General features: G+C 46.2%; 1 long non-coding RNA gene across 1 annotated transcript; it reads right to left on the bottom strand.

The window, feature by feature from the left end:
• Positions 1 to 1,507: 1,507 nt before the first annotated feature.
• Positions 1,508 to 3,930, bottom strand: LOC126989501 (uncharacterized). Its single transcript, XR_007743392.1, has 3 exons — positions 3,442 to 3,930; positions 2,587 to 2,648; positions 1,508 to 1,711 (listed from the first exon to the last, which is right to left on the bottom strand). It is a non-coding gene; the product is annotated as an uncharacterized LOC126989501 (long non-coding RNA).
• Positions 3,931 to 9,266: the final 5,336 nt, after the last annotated feature.

Genomic DNA, 9,266 nt, shown 5'->3' with positions numbered 1-9,266 from the left:
ATAATAGTACCAACCCTCACATATGCAAGTGAAACATGGGCCTGGAATGAAAGTCAGAGGTCTAGAGTGCAGGCAGTGGAAATTTGTTATTTGAGGAGTGCTTGTGGTGTGAGTAGAATGGATGGAATGAGTAATGAAAGTGTGTACAGGCGTTTTGGAATGTGTCACGGTGGTGAAGGGAAGAAGTGTGGAGTGGTGGAAGAAGTGAAGTGACAGACTTTAAAGTGGTTTGGCCACATGGAGCGAATGGAGGAGAGTAAGATGACCAGAAGGGTGTATGGGAGTGAGATAGAGGAAGGGAATGCTAGAGGACGACCTCCAGTGAAATGGAGGGATAGGGTGCAGGAGTACGTTAGGGAGAAGGGTGAAAGATCCTGGAGAAACTTTGAGCGGGCAAGGAGTGAGTGTCTGGATAGAGAAAGATGGAAACTTCTGCCGTGGCAATCCCCTGGTGGGAGCTCCTAGGAGCAGGCGTTGATGAGATGATGATGATGAATGAATTGAGCGGAATCACAGCAGAAGTGTTGAAGTGTGGAGATGAAGTTACTATATGAATGGTCAAGATATGTGAAGTGGCCTGGGAAGGGGGGGGGGGAGGTCCCAACAGACTTGATAAAAGCCATCATGGTCCCAGTTTACAAGAGGAAGGGCAGAAGAGGGGAGGTGGGAGTTGTAGGGGTATAAGTCTGCTGAGTGTAGGCTACCCGGAAAGGTATATGTAAAAGTCCTAATTGAGATTGTGCAAAGACTTACAGAAGAGAAAATCAGTGAAGAACAAGGAGACTTCAGGGAGGGAAGGGGATGTGTGGATCAGATTTTTCGTTCAAGTTGGTAGCAGAAAAAATATTAGCAAAAGGAAAAAATACTATGCTGCCTTCATGGATCTAGGTAGTCTAGAGAAAGTTTATGACAGAGTCGATTGGCTGGCATTGTACATGGGACATCTTAAAGGTATATGGTGTGGGAGGAAAACTGCTTAATGCAATAAAGTCTTTCTATGAGGATGCATCTGCATGTGTCAAAATTACTGGAGAAGCAAGTGAACATTTTGAGATGAAAGTGGGCTTAAGGCAGGGGTGTGTCATGTCACCAGGGTTGTTCAATATTTATATGGATAGTGTTATGAAAAATGAAGAGCAAAGTTGGGGAAATTCAAGTAAAAATGTATGCTGAGGGAGGGAAGGAAGTGGGTGATTAATTCAATCTTATTTGCTGATGACACAGTGCTCATTGCAGAAAATCAAAGTGACTTACAAAATTTGGTCAGTGTTTGATAGTGTATGTAAAAGGAGAAAGTTGAAAATAAATGACAACAAAAGTAAAGTGATGGTTTGTGAGCAGAGTGAGTGAGCAGAGTAGAAGGGAGGTTGTAGATTTTGTATGCCCATATAGAGTGCCCATTGAATGTGAAAAAGAACGCCAAATAATTTTGAATGGTGAAGAAATGGAGGAGGTTAATGATTTTAAGTACCTTGGATCAGTTATGTGTAAGCATGGTGGTTCAGAAGGAGAGAAAAGAGAAAAGGGATTGCAAGGATTGACTGATTGGAGGAGAAGCTGCGGATCCATCTCTGGCATGCCATCTCATTGTTGGGGGCTGAATTTCTCCATGGCATGGACTGGACCTCTGCCGGACAGCTGGAGAAAGCTGCCATGGCACAAACCCGACTGATGGAGACAACTGATTTCTTCTTCCACATCATGTTTGGCCCTGAAATATGAGTACAAGTTCAAATAAACTACATAATATATATATATATATATATATATATATATATATATATATATATATATATATATATATATATATATATATATATATATATATATATATATATATATATATATTAATCGGTATGTTTTTTCTTGATTAGTGTACAATACTAAAAGAGGTTAACCTAGTAGCTGCAGGGATCACATTTCTTAAAGGCCCCTCCGAGCAAGAAAAATGAGAAAAAATCATCACTCATGCAAACCATTTCAAAAATATATATCAACGCATTTGTGATCAGTTGATGCATCATCTATTTTGGGGGGTTTATATCATGGCAAAAATGTGGCCCGTCGCTGGTACACGGTAAAGCCACAAATTTGGCCCGTTGCTGCTACCAGGTTAAGCTGGACTATGAATGGACAGATGTTGTTTTAAGAGCATCTGAAATAAACTTATGGGACTGATATATTATAATTAAATCTGTATTATTTATCAAGATGTGTCTAGTGATTTAATTGGCAAAGACTTGCAAAACACAAGCTAAGAAAATAAAAGTACTGAACTGACTGACGTATTGACACAGGAAATGGTAGTCGGAAAAATAAGAATGGATTAATAATTAATATACCCTTTGCATACCCTTTGCAAGAACTAAAAGACATTGCATCGACAGAAGTATGTGATAGAATAACAGGCATTATCTACAGGAGTTATTTACTGCACAGTGCACACTATATGGGCTGGCAACATTGTCTTATTTTCTAGCAAGTGAAGTTTCTTATATTGTGCATTATATTCTTGCATGGGAATGATTTCTTGATGCTGGATGACAAAAACTAAATGATTAAACAATAATGTTATGTGGTGAATACCAGCTTGAGGTCACTGTAGGTCAAGGAGGACTTGCTCGTTGTTGTCAATGTCATCACGATCACTGCAAATAGATACATTACAATTAGAAATGGTTTGGCACCTGCCCTATATCTATATCTATACTTGTCCAGAAGTCAAAACTCCTGACTCATGGACCAATTTGCAATTCTTTTTATTCATAAAGATATAGCATTGTTGATTGACTTTTATAGCTATTTGGGAGTAAGACTAAGAATAATCATAAAATTCACTTTTAGATCTTCATAAGAAAGGGAGCTGCAAATAACAAAAGCCATAATATACTGTGAACTAATTAATTTCAAATGTGAAAAAAAAGACATGACCAAAACAAATAAAACAATACTAGAATGCTAGCTAGCATGGGTATTAGTATCATTTTGCAACACCCAGGGATTCCCTTTAAGAGCTACCGATACGTCAAATTGATTTGGTGTGGTTACTAAAAATAAGCAAAGGAAGGTAATTTTGTTAGGACACTTCTGACATTTACGTTTGGTTAAAAATATCACCTTTTCTAAATAATAGTTGATTTGGTTAAAACTGGCTATCTTAAATAACAGATTAAGTTGAAATAACTATATGTCAATGATAAATTTACCCAGGTTAGGTTAATATGATTAGGCTTGGTTTATCGCCTCTGGGAGGTTAGTCAAGTAAAAATGAAATAACAGACATTAGTGACGCAAATAGGTATTGTTTTGGGTTTGGTATGGTTGGTGAGAAACGTTTGTTGAAGTCAGTCACAAGATTAACAGGTGTGTTAGGTTAAAAGAGTTTCTATTCTATCTATCTATTCTAAAGGATAAGTCTGGCGAGGTAAAATATTGGCTCACCTGTGTTCGTTCCTTGGGCAGGAGTCTGTGGCTGCCGGTGTTGATCACAGGTAAGATACACGTGCACCAGTGATGACTGGACCTTCACAGACTACCTAAGGTGAGTGATAACAGACACTGGATGCCCTCCAGGCGATGGCTGGGGGCTGTATAACGCCAGCCACACACTGCGGCCCGCGGGGCTTCCAGCAAGGTTACTCCAAGGGCTCCTTGTGTAACAGCCTGTGGATGGTGGCAGGCGGTCACCAGCCATCGCTTGGAGGGTCTCCAGTGTCTGTTATCACTCAATCTCTGTCAGTCTGTGAAGGTTGCACCTGCATTTTACCTGTCGGTGAACACCACTTCAGTCGTGATGGCCATGTAAGTGTTTCCAAGGTCCGCCTCGCCGAACCACTCATCTCAGCACAGTCCACAGATATTTCAGGATGAGTTTCAAATCCTTAAACGCCTCCAATTCATCTTGACGAGGCAGATATATTAGGAGGTGATGCCTTCCCTCCCGCTGTAATCCGCCATTTTGCAATACTTAGACATTTTTAACGGTGCTATGGGAGCCCCTTCCCCGCCTTAAATTTTCCGCCCGCTAAGTGCTCCAGCTCCAGCGCTAAGCGGCCCAGCGCCATTTTTAGTAGAAAACTTAACGATTCTTTGCCGTTAAGTGCACTTAGCGATGCTTAGAACGTTTGTGTATACCGCCCCTGAAGTCTTAATCAACGCCTTTAAACGCCACCCGGTACACCTTTACATGATCCTGAGAAGGTGGCTGCGGTAAGGGACTGGCCGACACCCACCAACGTGAAGGAGCTGCGGAGCTTCCTCGGGTTGTGCTCATACTACCGTAGGTTTGTGAAAGGCTTCGCTACGATTGCTGCACCACTGCACCTCCTGACGAAGAAGTGGCGCAAGTTTGAGTGGACAGCGGAAACTCAGGTTGCCTTTGAGAAGTTCAAGGAGGCCCTCATCAGCACACCCGTACTCACCTACCCAGACCCCTCTAAGCCTTTTATACTGGATTGTGATGCCAGTGATGAAGGGATTGGTGGAGTGCTGTCCCAGGCATGTGCCGACATGGAACGGGTTTTGGCCTACTTCAGCAAGAAGCTCACACCAGCCGAGAATAACTATTGCGTGACCCGGAAATAACTCCTGGCAGTAGTCAAGAGCCTTGGCTTTTTCCATGCTTACCTGTACGGTGCAACTTTCACCATCCGCACGGATCACGCTGCATTGCGGTGGCTGAAGTCACTGAAAAACCCTGAGGGCCAGCTTATTCGCTGGATAGGTAAGCTAGAGCAGCATCACTACACTATTGTGCACCGATCTGGGCTAACACACGGTAACGCGGACAGCTTGAGCAGCTTGAGCCGGCGCCCCTGCCTACCTGAGTGTCAACATTGCCTCCAGTGGGAAAGCGTCCAGAATATGTGTCGCCGCACTACAGTGGAACAGACAGCGGAAGTGCCATGGGAAGACTTGGGAAGACTGCAGCGGGAGGACCGATTGATTGATTGATTTATTGATTTAAATGAGGCGCCGCGACAGCCAGGGTCATATGGCGCCGCATTCAATGAGTTAAAAACTAAAGAAAAGAAAAAAACAACTAAACTAAAAGGGCTAAAAAAGGAACCTAAAAAAGTAAACTAAGAGCAAAGCCAAACAAAACGAGACGAAACAAATCACACATAAAACGGACATAACTCATGGAGAAGGCCAGCCTTCTCCATAAAGAGAAGTACCTCATGTCCCGGGGAAAGGCATCTCCCTCCCAGCATCAGCGAGAGACGGAATGATCCGTCTTCTCCCCGACACTGCGACAGGTATCGCACTCGCAGGTCCCCCAAACTGAGGCACTCGACCAGCAAGTGCCGCACGGTCATGTTATAGTAGGATATCAATGTATTATTATTATTATTTAATATCACCACGAATTAGGCATACAATTGTCAATGGAAAAAACCCACGACAGATAGATCACGCCACCTTATAGGAATGTCGTCCGTCAGTATTTACCGTCTCAGTTTTGTATACTTCGCACTCCGATGGTGCGCAGAGGTCACCTTGACGTACGTGACCAATTGTAACAATTATTTTCCAACCTGTAACTCGTCACTCCTTCACGAGAGTCCGACTGACACACAACGACAGTCGCTCTCGCTCCGACGCTTCTTGTACATAAAGGCTACGAATATAATTCGCCTTAAGGAAGCTGAAGTCTTAATCAACACCCTTTAAACGCCCCCCGACAAGCCCGTTACATTTGGTTGGCAGCGGTCACCCCGCGCCTGTGCCTTCGCTACCTCGTTCTCCTCCAAGCCACGAGAACTCACCAACAAACTCCGGGGACAGGCGTACAAAGGAAGGAAGGAGTCACAGTCCTGCCGTCCGCGGCAACAGACCAACCGTCCGCGGCAACGCACCAGCCGTCTGCGGCAACTCACAAGGCGCCAGCTACAAGCACCTCACAAGGCGCCGGCTACAAGGAACTCACCAGGCGCCGGCTACAAACAACTCTACAGGCGTCCAGCCTACAAGCCTCGAGCACACCAGCAGCAACTCTACAGGCGTCCAGCCTACAAGCCCCGAGCACACCCGCAGCAACTCTACAGGCGTCCAGCCTACAAGCCTCGAGCACACCCGCAGCAACTCTACAGGCGTCCAGCCTACAAGCATCGAGCACACCAGCAGCAACTTTACAGGCGTCCAGCCTACAAGCCCCGAGCACACCCGCAGCAACTCTACAGGCGTCCAGCCTACAAGCATCGAGCACACCAGCAGCAACTTTACAGGCGTCCAGCCTACAAGCCCCGAGCACACCCGCAGCAACTCTACAGGCGTCCAGCCTACAAGCATCGAGCACACCCGCAGCAACTCTACAGGCATCCAGCCTACAAGCCTCGAGCACACCAGCAGCAACTCTACAGGCGTCCATCCTACAAGCCTCGAGCCACCAACAAGCCTACGCAGCCGAAAGCGAGGGCCACAATCTACAAGCCGCTCCCCCGCTTCAGGCCAGCACAGCTACGAACACTGCAAGCCACTCCACGATACGGCAGAAGTATTCACACCAGCACCAACACGCCCCGCTGACCTTGGAACACCCCAAATGCCCCTCGCTCCACAGCTGGCGGCAACACCGCCGCTACCGGGAGCATCGGCCCAAACCTCTTCCGGCAAGCAGTCAGCAAGGGTACCCGCGGACGTCTCCCGGTGACTGCAAGCTGTTACCACTACCGTTTCCTGCAAGGCGTCTTCTCAAGAGGTTACACACCCAAGTCGTCTTATCTGCCACCGCGGCCCATCTCTTAATATAACAAGAACGCCGCGGCGATTATACGTCTGGCGGCAGTGTACCGGCCCCCAACCGCTGCCGCTCAATTCGCTGGGTCAGCAGTTTTCAACCGCCATTACGAGTCCTCCGATGTCCGCCCATCCCTCACCTTTCACCGCCGCTGTAGCCGTGGCCGAGGTTTCCTGACGCGCCTACAACGACTGCACGTACCCCAGGGCATCACAAACCGTCGCCCTCTCCACTACATCAGCTGATTAATCTTGGTATTTGTGGATATTCCCTTCTTGTCCAAATATGCCGACTCGGCTTATTTCATTATTGTCCGTGCAGAGGCACGACCTTTTTTATTTTTGTGTTCCTAACACTGTTAATCAGTCATAATTGTGAGAGTAACGTTCATTCGCATACGATATTGATTCTTTCTTATTGTTTGCTAGCGAGTATATTGAGTATAGTGTGAGTTCCCTGATCAAAGTTAATCTTCATCAGTGTGCCCTGCCTCCGTTTTCTTTTCACCGCTCGAGAGAAAACGTGAGCTTCAATGGTATACTCACTTAAAATACCACTTTGTTTATGTAGTTATTCTTTCATATACCCATAACATTATGGCATTCCATTATAACCTTAACTTATATTACGTCTAAACAGGCACCTTGCTAGCCATTCTTGCTTGCCTTTTTAGGGTTTCGGCGCAAACTAATAATTCATACACGTTCCGTTTATTGGTTAATATTTACAGCTATCAACATATGCTCCTATTTTGTAAATGATTTACACCATAGTATGAACAAAGACAGTCTCGTTAAACTCGGCGACACCTTTCAACAGTTGGCTCGTCCTTCAAGTGAGGAGGAATTGGAGCAAGGTGCAAACACTGGTGATTTAAGTGTGGTAAATTTGCGATCGGGGGCTACGTACTCTTCCCTCCCAAGGGATAGCGCCCCTTCACCTCCGGGTTCGTCTGAATACTTAACCCCCACTCAGCCGATCAAAATGCCTGTCGATCCACCTCCCCCCCTCCTCCCGGGACCCCACCCCACCTCCCCCCGCCCCCGATTCGGGTCATTCCAACTCACGCCAGTATTCGACAATTCTCGGGAGGCGAGACCGACTTTTCGCAGAGACAGTTACTAGATTTGTGTGAATCTGCCATCGTAAATTCCTCCATTACGGAAGATCATGATAAAATCGCTTTCATTCGGTCACGGTTACTTTCAGGCTCTCGGCAACTGAATTTGATGCAGTCCTCAGCGTTTGCTTCGGGGGACATTGGTGTAAACTATGAGGTTTTTAAAAGGAATTTCATAAAAATCTTCGGGGGCGGGAGTAAACCAAGCATCGTTAGACAGATGGCACACACGGTTGAGTCCCTCCAAAAAAAAAACCTCAACAAAGCCGATTTGGGACGCCATGATTGAGGCAAATCAGCTGGCGGTTGACTGTGTCAAGAGCCTAAAAGACGTGCTCTGGCTTCCAGGGGGCTGTATGCAAAAGCACCAGGTGAAGACAGCTTTCGAGTTGTTTTTTTACTTATTTCATATTTCAGAAAAGAACCGCCGTTCTCCCCTTCCTTTGGCCTTCAAGCCGAGCGGGAAGTTGGTTGACTTCGTCTCAGAGTTAGAAGTCAAGGTTCAGGAACACCCTCACCATCAACCCCTCGCAACGGCCGCAGCATTGCAAGCACAAAGTAAGGCATCTCTCACCTGTAGTTTTTCCAAACAATCAGGACATACTGAACATTCTTGTTTCGCGAAACGTAGGGAATCAACACATTCAAGACAGGGCTCTGATAGGAGGTCAGGAGGTTACAGGGGCGGGCATCATTCATCACATAGGACCCCTAGGCCAAACCATCAGCGGAAGGCTGCCTTTTGCCTTATCCACGGGAATTGTCTTCATGATTCAGACAGTTGTTCTGCAATACAAAAGGCCAAGGAGGAACAGAAGTACAAGTCCTCAGCGGACAGTAAACCACACTCCTCTTCTCAGAATAAAAAGACATGACTTCGTGACAGCCCCGAGGCGTACATCCAACTGTCCCTTAAGGAAAATACTAATTGGGAGCAACTTGACTCCGTCATTGCCGCCTTGGGACGGACAAGCATAATTGCCCTCCCTTGCAAGGTGGGCAAAATTTCACTCACCTTAGCGGTTGACACAGGTGCTACAGTCAATGTCATCTCCGACTCCGCTTACAGGACACTGACACGACAGGCGAGTGGGGAAAATTGGCCGCTCCAAGAGAACGACCTGAATGTGGTAGGCGTGACGGGCACCACTTTGGGAATCCTTGGGCCGAGTACCAGTAACAGTCAGCTTACATGAAAATATATGTCCCTTTCGAGATTTCTTTTATGTCTCTAGCAGGTTTGCCTTACCTGTGGATGGGATCTTAGGATTAAACGCCATGAAAGACCTGCACATGACCATAAACCCTGAAAGCAACGCGATCGTGTATCAAGGCCGACGCATACAGGGGATGGTAAATCCATCGCCTCTGTCACCTGTAATCCCACCCTCAGAGGGGGAAAATGAC

The sequence above is a fragment of the Eriocheir sinensis genome, unplaced genomic scaffold (assembly GCF_024679095.1).
Source record: "Eriocheir sinensis breed Jianghai 21 unplaced genomic scaffold, ASM2467909v1 Scaffold12, whole genome shotgun sequence".
Classification (NCBI taxonomy): Eukaryota; Metazoa; Arthropoda; class Malacostraca; order Decapoda; family Varunidae; genus Eriocheir; species Eriocheir sinensis.
The sequence above is the reverse complement of the archived record's forward strand: the minus strand, read 5'-3'. Positions and strand labels throughout refer to the sequence as shown.